Genomic DNA, 18,297 nt, shown 5'->3' with positions numbered 1-18,297 from the left:
AGACTTTGTTTTTTGGTATAGCAGGTTCATGGCATCTTATACTTCACTGGCCTAAATGGCCAATTGTTGGAGTTTCATTGCTTTATTTGTTTGGGGAGCTACGTGAGCCGAGACCCCTCTCTCCCATTTTGCTTCACTTGTGATGCACCACACGCTGTTGTTCCGATGCCCTTGCTTAAGGGCAGGATTCTTCTACCAAATGGTTTAGATTTCTCCATCCAAATTATAGACCCTCATGTTGATCATGTGCTATCATTGCATACACCTTTTGTTATCCTTCACGATGATAGTGTTTTGCGTGTATGCTCAATGCTGTTGGAGTTAAGGCCCGCTGGATATTTCACTATCAACAGCTCCGAACATGTCATTGCTTTTGATGCATAGTAGTTCAAACAGTTTTTATTACATGTAGGATTGCTTTCATTTATTTCCCTACCAAGGGAGTTTTGTAGCCCTCATTTTGGCTTCGTAGTTAGTGTACTTCACTTTCTATCCAGCAATCATTGTACTCCTCATTTTGGCTTCCTTTTTGGCTTTGAATAAAGAATTGCATTTGTGTACAATACTCTTTCCAACATTGAATCAAACAAACAATATGAATAGTGTTGTGATTCCTTAATCTTTATTTTGCATTGTATGCATGTACAAATTGCAACAAATCATGTCTTGTATATGAGGTTTGATCCACAAAATTCAAAAGAGTTATAATGATGCTATTTTAAAAGTTTGTGCACAACATTGCAAGGCTTTGACATCGACAAAACAAGAGCATTCAATGATGCTAACTCAAACAACATGGACATCATTAAATGTTGGCAACACTTACACCCACATAGCACATATGATCACTTACTTCAAATCTTATCCAAAACAAGTGAATCATTGCAGAAGTCACCGATGTTCTTTCTTGCAAGCATTCTGGATGGAACAACTCAGACATCCATTACAAAAGAGCACATCAAATGTTTTGTGTGCACGGTTTCCTCTTCACAGCTGTTGCTTTATGATTGTCTAATGCACTTCTCCATAAAACTAAATGTTGCGTACAAGCTTCTTTTGTTTAATGGAGAAAGCACCACCACACTCTTTCAACTCAACAATGGACCTATTCATCAATGCTATGTGTTGATAGTAGATGAGCAAAGGAAATAAGAAAGTATGTGACATGGTCGATGGACGATGAGAGCCAATTACGACAATTGTTGTATACACTCCCCCACCTGTCTCGACAAAGAAATTTGCAAACAACTTCTACCAAATCCAAAAAGCGCACAAGTATAGGCATGAAGGGATTATTAAAAGAAATTATAGAATCAGAGTACACACTATCCCAATGTGCTGTGAGCAAGGAAATGATGAGGGACAGCACATCCCCAAGAAATAACGTTGAGACTACCTATTCTCACTACACAATCCATGTTAAACCCCTCGCAAGACACAAGTGGCATACATACGGAGACAAGAAAGAGAAGGAAGTACCTAAACAAATCTACTACAAAAATATATCCGACTCACATCAATTCCATTGCATATGTTGTCAGACATTGACATTCTCAAGAAAGCTACAAGCGCTCACAAAGAGAACTAGATCATTCTTACATGAACAAACTATAATTTCAACAACCATCGCATCACGTAAATGCTGCCTATGGACATTGTGCCTGAAGCAAATCAATCGTGGCAACATACCAACCTTCTACTCCAAAAGAATGCGCCTCAATGAGTTGACACCATGCACATCAAAACTAAACACCATTGAGACACGCCTCATTTCCATCCATATTCCATTTTGCTAGATATGAGAAATAACCTATGAAGGAATGTATTTGTTGATGTTGACAGAGCCCAACATTTGTTGCCACGTTTCATTGATGACTCCGTGACAGTACTAGTTTCAATAAAGCAAAAATTGGTGTACAACCACATCTACCTATGTGGCCTGGTTCGGCCAACATTGACAATGAGAGCTTTGAAAGAACTATTACACACCCCCTTGTATGAACAACACAACGTTCGGCTAAACACAACTTGGACAAGCCACATAATGTAATTACAAGGTCAGGTACCCGACAACTCACAACACAACATTGTGATTGAAAATGCATCAATAGAGGAGGATCTCAAAATAGACACCCTAGTCCATGGCATATACATTAGCCAACAAGTGATTGACTTTGAGCAAAGACCTATTAATGTCGCACCTTGCGAGGGTTTCTCACCATTAAGTATATTTAAAGACAAGCATTCTGAGGAGTTATCATTTCCAACGTTATTTTATGGGCATCCAAGAAACTATGAAATTCCAAATAGTACATCATACCAAACCATAACGCAATGGGAATTACGGAACAAAGACCAAAGATTTGCACTGTCAACAAAGAACTTGTTCTTTAAAGCAACGAAAATTATGGCAAGGCACATGATGTCATCAACGTGGGTGAGAATGCAAAAAGGACAACTAAAGGGGCGCAAAATAACTGTAAAAGAAACTATAGTAGCTGACACAAACATTGAGAAACTTCGATAGTCGAACATTGGATACAAAGACTCCGTCTGCCTTCGAACATCAATTGATTTTAAAAACAAACTAAAGAAAAACATGTTTGCAATGTTGCGACAACTAGGGCCACCCACACTCTTCATAACATTATCAGTAGCGGAAAGTTTATGGGATCTACTAATGGGTTGCTAAAAAGGACTACGAGGCACGAATGCACCATCTCAATCAATCCTTCACGTCCTAAGCAAACATCAGATTCTTAATACCATCAGACCTAATAACCACAATGCAATACTATGTTCACAAGTTCAAAGCATTGAAACAGTTGCTACAAAAAGATAGCACAATTCTAGGAGAGGTTGTGGACTACTTCTTCATCATAAAGTACCAAAACAGAGGGAGCCAACATGACCATGGTTTGATATGGATCAAAGACGCACCATCAATGAATGGGTCAACACTACAAGAAATAACAAAATTCATTCACATGACAACGGACATTGCAAGAGCAGACTTGCCTGAGAAAGATATACAAGTACACAAGCATCATAAAACATGTACCAAATCATGCAAATGATGTCGTTTTGGATTCCCTAGGCCACCAATACGGGAAACATCAATACTATTTCCATTGATCAAAGAAACAGACACCACGAATCACGCCGCAAATGCGAAGAAAATTGCATTATCATTCGAACAACCCGCATGTACTAACTATGGATTTGACTCATTCTTACAACACTTGCACTTAACAGAAGATGAATACATACTTGCATTACGGCGAAAGGCAATGCAGCCAACAATCTTCCTCAAACGTGATCCAAAGGACATCTACACAAACAACTTTAACCCTAAACTCACTAAGCTTTGGGAGGCAAACATTGACATACAATTTATATTAAATCCTCATGGGGCTGCCGCATATTGCACCTCATACATGGCTAAAGAAGACAAAGCAACAACCATAGCAGTTCAAAATGCGCTCTTTGAGTGCGTCAAAGATGGAGCACCTACAAATGAGAGGGTGTGACGAATGGGCAATGCAATCCTAAACACGCAGCACATAAGTGACCAACAAGCAGTATACCTTGTGCTTTCACTACCCTTAACAAGTAGTAGTAGAAGTTCCAATACATAAACACATGCATAGCATAACACCGCACTCTCTTATTAAAACGTCGAGCAAAACTAGAACAAATGAACCTAGACAGCTTTGACAGTTTTTGTGATAACATCATTACAAAATATAAGATGAGGCCATCTACACTACATCACATCTGCCTTGCAGTATACAGCATTGGATAAACACATCTCACAACGCTAAAAAATGAAGAAAAGTCAAAATAATACGGTTTAATAACTACAACGAGGCAAGGGACCCTGAAAACTACTACAGAGAAATGTGCTTGCTATACCTGCCATTCACACACTCTGAACATGTGAATGAAAATACCAACAACAACTAGCAAAACTTATACACGGCCAACAAAACCAAGGTCGACCAAAATTTAAAAAATTACAACACATTAGTGCCACTACAACAACATACAAAAACAACCAGCCACACCTACACATCGTCAAACACAATCAGTGAGAGCGACAAGCACATGAACAATACGACATAGGGCTAGACATGCCAGAGACTCATAAGAACAATATCACAACCACAAAAGAAGGCAAAACATATGAGAGAATGAGCAACAGTGAGTACTACAAAATGATCAAGAAGCTTAATACTGAGCAATGCAAGATTATCAATGACATTATGCTGAACTCTGAAGCAATGCAGGGATGGGGAAAACTTTCACACTATTACTTCTAGTTGAAGCACTCATTCACCACTACTCGCACAAAGACACATCAGACAGCCAAAAAATAAGCACTCTACTACTAGCATACACTAGCAAAGCAGCATTTAACATAGGAGGAAACGCAATGCATTCAGCCCTACACCTACCACTAATCATCGCAAAATATGGAGGGCTAACACCAAAGAAACTACAAATACTATGAATAATGTATGCATAACTTGGTCTAGTTGTTATCGATAAGATTTCTTTAGTTGGGCAAACAAAGTTTGTGGCAATTGACATGCGTTCCAAATGGCTCTAAGTGATTATGTTTTATCTCACGCAAGGGGTAGACATCATACTTTGCGGGGAACATTGCCAAGCAAGCCCAACCAAGGATAGCTAGATATTCATCAACAAGATACAAGGGTTAACAACATCCAACTCAATCTGGAGAGATCACATAAAATACTACGAGCTCTTACAACCAATGAGACAAGACAACAAAACATTTCTTGGCATCCTAAATCAGATACGAATAGGCACACACTTAGAAGATGACATACAAACTCTATGGATGACAACCACAACAAAAATAATTTGTGCCTCACCTATTCTACATGAACGCTCTAAAGGACAAACATAACAATGAGATATTTGATATTCTACAAGGAGAACCTCACATTCTAAATCCAATTGACAAAAGACACAAGTCATGTAGCAAAGCAATAAAAGTTCCAAAAGACCCAAAGTGTACTGCAGGATTACATTCACAGCTATGGCTTAAAGTGTACCGCATGATTACATTCACAGCTATGGCTTAAAGTTGGAATGATTGTAGAAATCTATTCTGGTAACTTAGACATACTAGATGCACTTGTAAATAGTGCCAATGGAATAATTATGGGGTCTACAATAACACAAAAAATGCCAATACTATGGATACAATTTTGTCAAACAAAGGTAGGGACCAATAGACGCTACAATAGCAAAACATTGTTTGGCAAACAAACATCGAGAATTGGACACCAATCTTGCACATCCAAAGAGAGTTCCAAATTGGGAAAAACTAGCTTAACACCATAACTAGATCACAATTCTCAATGCAACCCGCATCTGCCAGGATAGTGCATTGATCACAAGAATTATCGATGGACTCTCTTCCATTTGATCCAACAAGCATACAATCACACGATCTTGTGTACACTGCATTGTCAAGAGTGTGTGACCCCACAAACTTGTACTTAGTAAAAAACATACAGTCAAAATAAATAAAAGTGGACAAAATTATACTACAAGAAATAGAAAGATTGACACATCAATGTGCTTGGAAATTTGACCAAATTGACTTTGCCACATCTCATTAAGATAAACTAAATATCGAAACCCTTAACACATCATCTTTCATTCCACACAAACAAGACATAACTACAAGTAAGAGTATAATGGTGGCAATAATTTTATGCTTGCAAGAAATGCATACAAAAGCAACAGACAAGATTGAGATTCCAGGGTACAAAAACATTCAAAAATAAGGAACACATGGACTCGCAACATACTACACAAAACAAATACATCTACAAGAAGTACATTATGTACAAGAATAAGGAGCTAAATGCTTACTCACAATATTTAAAACTAAAGAAATGCAAGCAATTACAACAATAAATACATACAAATCACCACCACCAATAACAAAAACTTTACTGCACATATTACATGTCTTACAAAATTGCATACCACAACAGACAATAACATACATCCTAGGTGACTTTAACATCGACTCATAAAGACAAAAAAAAAACCTTACAATGTTGCAAAAATTCATGTCACACAACAACATGAAACAAATAATACATCAACCTACAACTATGTATAGATCGTCAATATATCACATTTGGACAAATGAAGACTCACCAAAAATCTCAGGCACAAACCATGTACACTGGTCTGATCATTCCCTTCTTTACACTACAATTTAAACAAAAGGCCACGCCTAGTGAATAAAATTCACCTTATTCACCAACTTAGGGGCCCTTATTCTCTTTATTCTTGGCCCATGGACATACTCGCTTTATTTCCATTTTTGGCCTCCCTCAAACCAGTGAAATTACTTCCAAAAACTAGCCTAGATTATGAAAGTGTGAAATTACTCTGGATCCAGGCATGTGGAGAGATTTCTTCTTTTAGCTCCTTGTACACTCATCCACAGGTGCATCAATTGTATCAGACATGTCAAGCAAGTGCCTCAATACTTTCTTAGAGCATTTGAGCAGTTGCTTAGTTTGCGTCGTCACTGTGGTCCAGTAGAATACACATCTAGAATATGGATTAACCTTCACAAAAGCAAACACAGAGCCCCAGTTGCTCGAGAAATTAGAGGAACTCTTGGAGGAATACATCTTTTTGGCTATGCCTAGGGTCGTTTACACAACGTTTGCCTCTCTCAAGGAGCTCCTTCACATCTAAAATAGAAGTCAACTCTTAATTCTTCACACATTGAATTAACAATGTAGTGCACACTGAGTTAGCATTTTAGTGCACACTGAATTAGGCTATTTCAAAGCACATTTAGCAGCAAAGGTTTTAATTTGGAATTGAAGCTTACAGCTTGGACTATCCATATTAGTGAGTTAGCAATTTATTATTCATAGACTACCCCAGAAACACTAAACTTGAACTCAACAAAGGCTAAGAAGGGGTAAGAATTTTATAAGTTGAATTGAGAAAATGTTGTGATTGGGTGCTCTTCCTTTGACATCAAGACAACTACACAAGATGACCTAAGAACTAGATATCACCAGTCAAAATCCTTGAAATTTCCAAGACAAGACCACGCTAAATTAAATTTGAGTCATTGCATGTTGAATTAGTATTTCAGCGCATGTTGAGTTGGCATTTCAGAACACGCTGAACTATTATTTCAGTGCATGTTGAATTAGCCTATTAATTGTTAGTTGTTGATAGTGGTTAACCTAACTACCATTGCTTGCCCAGGTGTCCACCTACATAACCTGAGGTCTGGAAGGGTTCTTGTGATTGAGTGTGAACCGGAAGATAGTCCTTCCAACATCTTGTCAGGACAATTACGTAGATTAGCATCAAGCCACTCAGGAAACTGAGCATTGAGCTCACATTTAGTACATAGACCATTGTAGGCTAATATTTCCAGCTTAGAAGATTCCAAAAGTTTTGATGTAGAGATGGGTGAAAACCCAAATCCTAAATCCTCCATGGGTCCTAACTATGGCTTAGTTTGACCTCATCCCCCCACTCCTTCTACTATAGCATCTCAAATTGTAAAAACTTTTTCAATAGGATGGGGAGGTTTGGGTTATCAGATCCAATAGAGATGGTGAATCCATTTGGAAGGAAAAATAAAGTGCTAGCGGAGTTGCAAGATGCATCCCAACCAACCATGATGGAGGACATGCAGAGTGCACCAATTCCCACCATACCAGTGAGTACTATGATACTGCATGTATGCTTTTACAAGGAAGGAATCTCATTTAGTGATGAATTTGAGCCAAGTATCCCAAGTAGCTATTGGCCACAAAATTTGATGGCACAGGTGAATGAGTAGAATGAGTCTAGGGGCAGTACATTGCCTAGAACATTGGCTTCTCGATCCCACTTTGTGCCAAGGTTCTCAATACAAAATCCCACTTAGGGAAGCATCCTAGAGAGTACTCCCTACCTGACAGCTACTCCATATAGGCCTGTGCCCAACCTAATTGTGCTTATGCTTAGGGCACCATCAATGCAGCCTATAAGACCTAGCCTGCCACCTATGCCAACTTTAGGATTTAGTGGTTCAAGGTCTACCAATCCTACCTTTGTCCACTTGACAACTTTTAATAATCCCCCATCAAGACAACCCACTTATGGGGCAGTGCCTCCCTCACTAGTAAATCCTCCTATGCCGCAACTGGTGCTTACGATGATGAAGCTATGAGGCTCTTGGTGCAAGTGCTAGGAAGGGGGGACACGCCAAGAACCTTTACCACAAAAAAGGATACTAACCCTTTGAGGAGTAAGCTAGTCACAATCTCCAAGCTTGTTACAAAATTCTTAGGTGAAGGAGACCTGGTGTCGCATGTTGAGAGGTTTTAGTAGATTTGTGAAATTTTTGGTGACATTGGAGACCTAGACAAAGTCAATGCTTGTGGGCTAAGCTTGGATGGCAAGGTAGGTGAATGGTACATGATTCTTTGAATCCTAAAGAGAGATTAATTGGGATACATTGAGTGGTCCCAAATGGAGGCATATTAACCAACTATAGGAGACCAAGCACAAGGAAACCGAGTCCCTTTGGGAATATATTGCCAAGATGGAGCCAAGATGAAGCAATTGAACTCAAATGTGAGCCACACAAGAGGATGAGCAATGTGCATCTATTGCCATGCTTCCTCATAGGCTCTAAGCTTCATGATCATCTTTTTGAAATGAATGTCCTTGAGCTATGCATCAAGACCACTATATGCCTAGGTGACTATATGAAGAAGAAGGTCTAAGGAGAGAAGACCTAATCTACCTCTTTAGAGGTATCTCAAACTTTTGAAGACCATCAACTTGGATGAGGCTAAGGAGACAAACCCACCCACTAAGGGCATGAGCATTGAAGAATTGGCTACCAATATGCCAAATTAGTTGAGCCAACAATTGAAGGAAGGAAGCCCCTAGCAATCCTCACCTATTTCCAAGGTGCAATAATGTGTGATGTGGTATCTACACCAAGAATGAGCCCACCAATGAGTGCCCTTACCTTAGGTTAAGGCCTACACTATATTTTTCTCATTGTGCATGATGGGGAAATCATGATACCTCACAATGTCATTATCTTAAAGTCATGCCCCCATCTACATATCAATAAAGGCCATGTCTTACCTTACTTGCACCACCAAATCCATCTAATGTAGGGCAATTAGCTATACATACAGCCACTCTTGCCAACCAAGTGCAATTTAGGGCTCAAAATCTCCCCTTACTCCCACCCGTATTGGGTCCTCAACCACCCCTACCATGAATCACTTTAATGAACTAGGTGTTAGTGGAGGAATTACCCAGGGATTAAGAAGAATGGGATTACACCCTTACTATGAGTGACTATTCTCAATACGAGAACCTAGCGAACCAATCTGGCTATAGGTCATTACATTATACAAGATCATCAATATATCCCAATCTATCTTTTAGAAGGCTAGGGATATGAGTACTTTGACTAGAAAACCTTTGATTCAATGTTAAACATGTCGCAGCCAATCAACAAGTATCACAAGTGCTAAGGACCTCACTTTTTGAAGGGTTGCCCATATGAGGGTGACCAAGCCATGCAAGTGGCAACCACCTCAAATGCAAGTACACCGTTGTGCTCTGTCTATGGAGTGGAACATCTTTACAAGGATTGCCTAATGTGAAGGCCACCTAGAACTGCCACTGAGCCTAAAGCCATCATTAATTTGTTAAGTGTAAAAAGAAGGCAAGTATCTTCTATGTGATTGAATGTGATAACTAGGGCCCAAGCAAGATCCTTTAGCAAGGAATTTTGTAAGCAAGCCCAAAAGAGATAAGGCTAATACATTTCAGCCTAGTGAGGCAACTGGCAAGGGTGCAATTGAAGTGGAAAGAGGTTTACTGATCCCCCATCCAATAATGTTCCTGATATCTCTTGGCCATTACAATGCACTTTTATTTTCGGGACATTGTGGTCCATATCATTTGGTTCCACTTGCAAAATTGGTGGACCTTCCTAGCTCTACTGCTCCTCTTCTTCTTGTAGAGGCCCTTGGTCATGTTCTTCATTGCCTTCTTCTTAAAGTTTCTTAATAAAAATTTTCCAAAATGTTGGAGCCAAACTCAATAGTTGTTCTAATGTAATCTATATTGAAGCTTGTTTTGAAGCTTTGAGCAGTTTCACAAAGAGATTTTCCTCACTCATTGTCCTGCCTCCTACAAAATGGTCTTGGCCTGTAGACCGTTTCCTTGGAGTTAAAGTGACTGTCAAACTTTTTTTGGACCGGATGTCATTTTGGTTTTTGAAAATTTTGTCACACTTGTTATCAGGTTGGTTTTGGACTTGTTGTTGGACTTGCTTTCTCTTTTGGTTGGTCACTTATTTAACGTAAATATTATGTATCTCCGTTAATGCCATTGAGTGGATCCATTCTTGATCCTTCCATTGGATCTGTCTTTACTTTGTCTCCTTTTTCTCAGAAGTCTTCTCCTTCACTAGGCCCTTGGATCAAGTGACAACCAAAACATCAACTTTATCTAAACACTCTAGGATGTCCTCAATGGACATGCATCTAGAATATTCATAAAGTTTGTGAGGGTCATGGTGCTAATTTCTCTTTGTATGTAGTAACCTTTGTTACATTGGACAAAATAATTCATGTATGTCATTGCATGTGCTTGTGGTGGTCATTGCAGTGGACTGCTAGTATGGCTGGTTATTTCCAAATATCATAATTGTCAAGTCTCATAATCATCAAGTTTCTCTCCAATGGATGTTTGATCCACAATGGGTAGTTTGGTTTGGGTTTGTTTCCATATTTTCCCATATAGTAGCCACACTCCTTATCATTCAGCCCCCATCTGCTTCTGTTTTGGTTCTAGTTTCTTTACTGGTTTCAATTCCTTTATTGATTCTAGTTTCTTGCTTGTCCCTAATTTCCTTGCTGTTGTTGCTACTCTTGCTAAGCAGCCTCTACTGCATTTGTGCCTATAGTAACCAAATTTTATCCAATCTTCAGAGTCCATGGTGGCTCTTGACCTTGAATTACATTCACATTTGGGTTGTACTAGCATACCTCAATTGAATGGTTCTTTGTGCAAATTTCAAACTAGAATTGCAAATGATTCTTCATCATTCCCATAATTTGCATCTTTTACTCAATCGATTGCTTGACCTCCCTTGATCTTGAAACCTTCTTTGACATTAATTTTTCTTTCTTTGTCTTCTTGGCATGCTTCTTAGATTTATTTGTAGCCTTCTTCCTCTTCTTTTGTTTCTTTTTCTTTTCATCATCGTCCAAATTGTTGTCAGACTCTTCTTCACTATATATAGATATCTTGCATGACCCATTACGTATGCATTGCTCAATGGAATTTGGCAAACTTTGTCTTCAAGTTGTAGTACACATTCCAAACTTGAACATGATACCTAAAAATTATGGAATAACAATTTGGAACAAGACTATTAAACCATTATAAGTGCTATGTTGCATGTGAAGCATGCATCCTAAAGAGTATAGGATATAGCAATTTATTCAAAACATCAAAATTTTATTCTATACATACATGCAACCAAGTAATCATTCAAAAGTGCACTATGTGAGCTTCTTCTCAACCCAAAGACACACCTAAATGAGAACATTAGGTATGGGTTAATAGGCCTCCAATGTTGTGCTAAAGCAATGTACACCCATTTTTGGGCATACTCAATATCTTTTTTTTGATTTGTTGAAAACCAAAACAGATTGAAAATTTGGAATCTAAACCAGTGGATCTACTACATGGTGGTCTTAAAACATCAACATTTGTTGATATTGGTATCTAAATTCACCCTAAAATAGAAGAAGTTGAAAATGTGCAATTTGTGCATGTGCAAAGATCTTTTAATAAATCCAACACTATTTACAATCTTGAATTGTTTCCTTTTCCATGCAATTGCTTGGTATATGTCTCATAAGCATGCCAAATGTCATTGTATTTCATAATCCACAGTATGAAACTCGATAGCATGCCCTTTGGCCTATTTGTGTTTTGAAGCATTTTAGGCCATATTGCACTTGTTTGGGATATCTAATTCTACTGACGTGTATCACCGGAGGGGGGAAAACAAGCAGCTGAAAATCTTGCTACTCCCATGAATTTTGAATTTTCACACCTGCTACCCATCAAATCTTGGAATAATAAGTACTTGCGACCTGCCCCACCTTGCAAATGCCTTGCAACCCGCACGCACCTTGACGTGACCTTGCGTAGACTTTGGTTTGGCAATGTTTTCATCGGGTAAGTTGTCTTCTATTCTTTTCTCGCTTCACAACCTAGCTTGTCTAGATCTATTCTAGACCAATTGTGGCCTTGGCATCAATGGCAACATGCAGCTTACCATGGCTTGCAAGAGAAGCAGATAGAGGGTGCAAGACAAAAAAGCTTGGTCAAGGCACAAGGAATAGATTGTGGGACGAGGAAAGCAATGGCACAATATCAAAACAACAACAATGGAAGACAAATTTGCAAAGTTTGTAGAGGGAGAAACAATAAGAAGAAAGAAGACTCCTTGTAGAGCAGCATCAGTAGGAAGCAGTTGTAGATGCACGCATTCAATCATTGCCATCAGAGCGAAGAACACAAGCTATGGTGTCACAATTGATGGGAAAGTTCAAAGAAGCAACATCAAGCCATTAAGGTGAATACCAGTCTCGAGTCTTCACAAGCTTTAGCCAGCACCATAAAGTTCATAAAGTACTCAGGGGGGTCACTCATAGTTCAAGCTAGCAACATCAGGCCATTTAGGTGAATACCAGTCTCGAGTCTTCATCACAAGATTTAGCCAGCACCGTAAAGTTCATAGAGTACTCAGGGGGGTCACTCATAAATATGTAAGCATAGCACATGGGTTCAACAAAAGGAATTGTTAAAATCCCCTTTTTACATGTTTCTCATAAACAAAAGGGTATCACATAAAGGGGGTGTTCACAAATTGAATAGAAAAAGGGTGTGTTTTATTCATGAAAATCTTACAGATAAGGGGTTTTACATATATTCCTTGAATGCATGTGATATATATAGGGTTTCTTCATAGTGATCCCCCTGAGGTAGAGTAACAACCCTACCAACACCTCGAGAGATGCACACCTAAGAGGCAATGCTCTTTAACTTGAGAAGGGGACGGGCATTTTACGAGAAAAATCTTCTAAGCATCCAAGCGAAGGAAAAAGAAGCTTCCAACTATGCAAAAATATGGCAAAAATGGATCTAAAGAAAACATAGTTTCACTTAGAAATATGTGCAAAGTATTATAGCAATGCGTATTTTATACAAAAATCTTTACGTGAATCTTTAGGAATGGTGAGAACATAATGGGATGGATTTTGAAGAAACCCACATGTAGAGTAGGCTTCGCTATGAAAATTCCCTTATGATCCTTCTTACAACTTTTACATAATAGGGGTGATATTGAAAACCTCTCTCAACCTATCTTCATGAAAGGGTTTCTTCAAAGAAAACTCATTGAAGCAATCCATCCAGGTAGTTTCACCAGCGAAACCCCTTTGAAGTAGGTCTTCCAAACTACCTTGGACAACACTTTTAAAAATGATAACTTTCACATCCAATGTTCAAATATAGTCATTCAGCCACTTAAATTGATTGAAACACCCCATTTAAGCACATCTATGGGATTATATTTTGGAAAATCTTGCATATATAGTATTAGATATTACATGTATTTTATGAGAGTAATATATAAGGCCAAGTTAATACTTATTTATAGTAATTTAAACTTCTTTAGAAACATGTCCATAAAGATCTTGTTATTTATGATATAAAAACACTAGAAAGATATTGCCATATGATATAAATGTGTTAATAAGTAATTATATATGTATAGTATTATTACATTGAGAGTGATTATGAGGGATGTTTCTTAAAGGAATTATTTTTCAACACATTTTTAAGGTAATAACAGGGGTACAAAACGATGTCTATAAATAAGGAAATTACGTTGTGTAAAAATGAATGAGTGACTAGTCTCTATATTTTTATGATAAAGGGATCTAGTTCTAGTGAAAATAAAAGTGTAAAAGCCATGTTTCCTAAAGAAATACTTTTTTTATAAATCTCTTAAAAAACACGCTCGGATAAACCTGCTCATATGTTTTTGCTCGTAAAATTGACGCATCCGAGAAGAGAAATGGCCTCAAAAAAGTAAAAGGGGTGCACATATTAAATCAACTAGCTACCAAGAGGGTGACATTAGCTATGTTGGTGTCCCTTGACATAAAGGAGAAATGGCTTGCGTGCACAATGTCTAAGATGTTGTCAATCAGAAGGACCAATGTGGCTCCAACGTAGAGCAAAAGTAATGCACAATCATCCCGATTCGAGAAGTCTATGGGCTTTAAAAGAACACAAGAAAAAGAGAGACAACGTAAGTGCGAAAGTCATTGCTAGAGTGATGATGCTTTGGCATGGAAATACGAGAGGATCTCCAAATAGAAATGACATTTGTAAAAAGAGGACGGGATGCAAGGTATTTGATGAGCACATCATACACATGCTTGATACAACATAGGTAAGTGGTGCCTAAACCAGCCCGGTGGTTGTTTATGATTGAGGTTTGGGATAGTTTAATTGTTTCATTTCTTAAATCAGGCTTAAACTTAATGTGATTGTCTTAAACCAGCCTAGTGGTTGGAACATCATGCAACCATGGGCTGGATCAGCTCAAATGGCAGTTATGTGATTGTCGAGCCAACGTGGTTGAACAAAAATTAACAACAATATATTTTGCAACAGAATGGCAATATATTATTATTGTCCTAAACCAGCCTGGTGGTTGGGACATCATGCAACCATGGCTAGTGGTTCAACTCAAATACCAGTTATGTGATTGCCCTGAACTAGCGTGGTTGAGTAGAAATTAAAAGAAATATATTTTGCAACAAAATAGAAATATATTGTTATTTTACTAAACTAGCCTGGTGGTTGGGACATCATGCAATCGTGGCTGGGTCAGCTTGATCACTAGTTATGTGCTTGTCGTGAACCAGTGTGGTTGAACAAGCTGCACCGGGATGGTTTAGGACCATCATATTAAGTGCAAGCTATCTCGGTCAAGAAATTAAGTGGTATATGACCCGAATAGTAGGAAATTTAACTAATTTAAGTACTATGAAACATAGTAATTTCAACCACCGAGCTGGTCAACAATTAATGCTTGTGAAATTCAAAAATGAAAAGAAATATATTATTATTTTCTAATTGTTAAATTCATAAATAAAAACCAATATACTTGTTATTGTCTAATATGTGAAGTTGAGACCGTTAGGCTAAACCAACCCGGTGGTTAAAATTGACTGTGTCCTAAACTAGCTCAGTGTGGTTAAAACTGTGACCATGTCCAAAACCAGCCTGATGGTTAAAATTGTGACTATCCTAAACCAGCCCAATAATTGAAACCTTGATTGTCCTAAATGTGTCCTAAACTAGTTTGATGGTTAAAATTGTGACCATGTCCTAAACTAGCTCGGTAGTTGAAATTGTGACTGTCCTAAACCATCACGGTGGTTGGAATTGTTTTGATTTGCTAGTAGCTTGATTAGTTCAATTATTAAATTCATTATATGTGACTGTATTAAACCAACCCAAGGGTTGCAATTATTTGTTTTCCTATAAGTTGATTAGTTTAATTAGACTGTGTGTTGCACGTATAGTGTTTTGTATTGTTTTTCTCATAGTCTTTGTACTGTCCTAAAATAGCTTGGTAGTTGAAATTGTGATTGTCCTAAACCATCACAGTGGTTGGAATTGTTTTGATTTGCTAGTAGCTTGATTAGTTCAATTATTAGATTCATTATATGTGACTGTATCAAACCAGCCTAGGGGTTACAATTATTTTGTTTTCCTATAGGTTGATTAGTTTAATTAGACCGTGTGTTTGCACATACAGTGTTTTGTATTGTTTTTCTCATAGTAGTGCAAAAAAAGGGGCTCATTGTACTATTGCTCCATTTACTAGAGGGCTCACTATACGGTTGTTCCTGAATGTTGGAACTTGATAGATGGAGCTGTATCTCAAGTTTATGGATTAGAATCTTGACGCTTCAATTGGGTAGAGGAGCTTTGAGCATTGTAAGTCCTAGTAAGTTAGGAAACTAAAAAATAAGAATCATTTGTTGTTGAAAAACACACATACACTTTGACCTAGCCTGATAAGCTATGAATGACTTGAGATCTGGTCGTGCTGGAGCATTGCTCCATGAGGATCGATGCCCATGTCTCCCCAATGAGTGCGTAGTCTGTAGGCCACCTAGATCCTCATCATGTGTTGCAAGGGAGACCAAGTTTTGTAGCCTAAGGTCTCTGTGGGAGCTAGTGGTTTTTCTAAAGAGAGACTTAAGTGGCACCACATTGACTGCATTCATGGCACATGGAAGCATTGTAGTTTGAAGCTGAAGAGGAAGACATTTCATCCTTGCCCAATGAAATGAGGGAAGACAAACATGTTGCTCTAAAATGGAGGAGATTTGAAAATGTCAATGTTGAAGGATAAGATAAAAAGATATGCTACTATTGTATAAGAGCACTCAGCCGAGGGAGCTTATAGGTCATGTGGTTCAATCCATCCCAAAATATGTGCTTCACAATTTCACAGCTAGCTAGCAGGATACGCAATCTAGGACGTGCCTTTCCAATTTCCCCATGAGACTATTGTCTCTGTCATAGATTTCTCTAAAAATTAAGAACAAGATGAGATACAAAGTGCTCACTGGTACAAGAAGTACATAACATTTCTTGTGCATATCATGTACAATCATTTGCTTGATTCTTCTGCAACACTGATGTCAATTTGCTTGGCTGTATGTTCTATTACATAAGAGTGCTCAAACTTTTGTGTTCTCTCATCTAATAAGAGCTATTAAGTTCGAGATGCAACCTATGGCACAATAAAATTTGTCTTAGCATGTTGGAACTCTAGTAAAGATATGTAGAGATAATGTGTGAGCAATGACTTCCGTACATGGAAGTTACATAAATAATCACAAATAAATGGAGTGATGCCACAAGAATCTATTAAACTTCTAAAATAATGAATTGTAAATGAATCCTCAATCCTAAATGAAAGAATTTTATGACATTCATATTGTAATAATAGAAGCAAACCACCATACTGGTGGCGATTAAGATCCTAGTGTGCAACCAACCATCACACTAGCAACCACTTATCATGTATTAGAGGGGTGGTGAGCCCCTAACAAAGACTCAAGGAATATATATCCAAGATTTACTCTTATACATTTGAATTGGTTCACTTAGAATGAAATAGTGGTTTTGAGGTTGAAGTCAAAACTAAAAAAAGACAAAATATCCTAGTGTGCAACCACCACCACCACGTTGCAACCACTTAGAGGGGTGGTCAGTCCCTAAAAAAGACCTTAGTAATATATATCCAAGATTTACTCTTATAAAATTTGAATTGGTTTCACTTAAGATGAAAAAGTGGTTCTGAGGTTGAAGTCAAAACCAAAAAAAGACGAGTGAAAACAAAAAAATAGAGTAGCTGAAGCTCCAAGAGATCAAGTGTGCCATCTCTAAAGAAATTTATATTCACTTAGGCTTTCAGGACAATGGCACAACATAGAGCATAGTGGGAGCCACTTACTTTGCAAACTATGGTCCCTTATACTATTGAAGGACTCCCCACAGTTCCTCTTGCAATTGATCCATCTTCTGAATGGTCGATGCTGTGGAACACTAAGTTTCTCCTCCAATCGATCAATCTCATGTACGACAATCAAGGGTTTCCAGGGGACCCATTGCAAAGTGACTTCATATTCCATAGTAAAATAGGCTGATGAAATGTCATTGCTATCGTGGCTTTCCATCTCTGTTCATTCGTTGTTCCTTCACTAGTTTGTTTTTCAAAAGAGCATGCAACTTTTAGCGATCTTTCTACAACATGGCTTCAATCACTTTGGAAATATTTATAATATTGGATCACTTCAATTACTTTGGAGATTTGTACAACATCATTTTGATCACTTCGTCTAAAATATTGGATATATATAGACATATAGATATATGTAGATATTCAAAATCTTTCATTTGACATTACAGTCCTTGACCTATCTTCACAATATCTAGACTTAGAGCATTCTCTTGCCATACTAAGTGCTACCATTCATCATAGTGACATCTCTTTCTCTCTCATTAGCATTATCCAACAACTTTATTTCAAATCTTCAACTCAGTTTAATCAAAATCTTTCATCTCACATTA

The sequence above is a fragment of the Dipteris shenzhenensis genome, chromosome 30 (genome assembly GCF_047967505.1).
Source record: "Dipteris shenzhenensis isolate YYH24624 ecotype China chromosome 30, Dip_SZ_1.0, whole genome shotgun sequence".
NCBI classification, from domain to species: Eukaryota; Viridiplantae; Streptophyta; class Polypodiopsida; order Gleicheniales; family Dipteridaceae; genus Dipteris; species Dipteris shenzhenensis.
Note: the sequence above shows the minus strand (reverse complement) of the source record.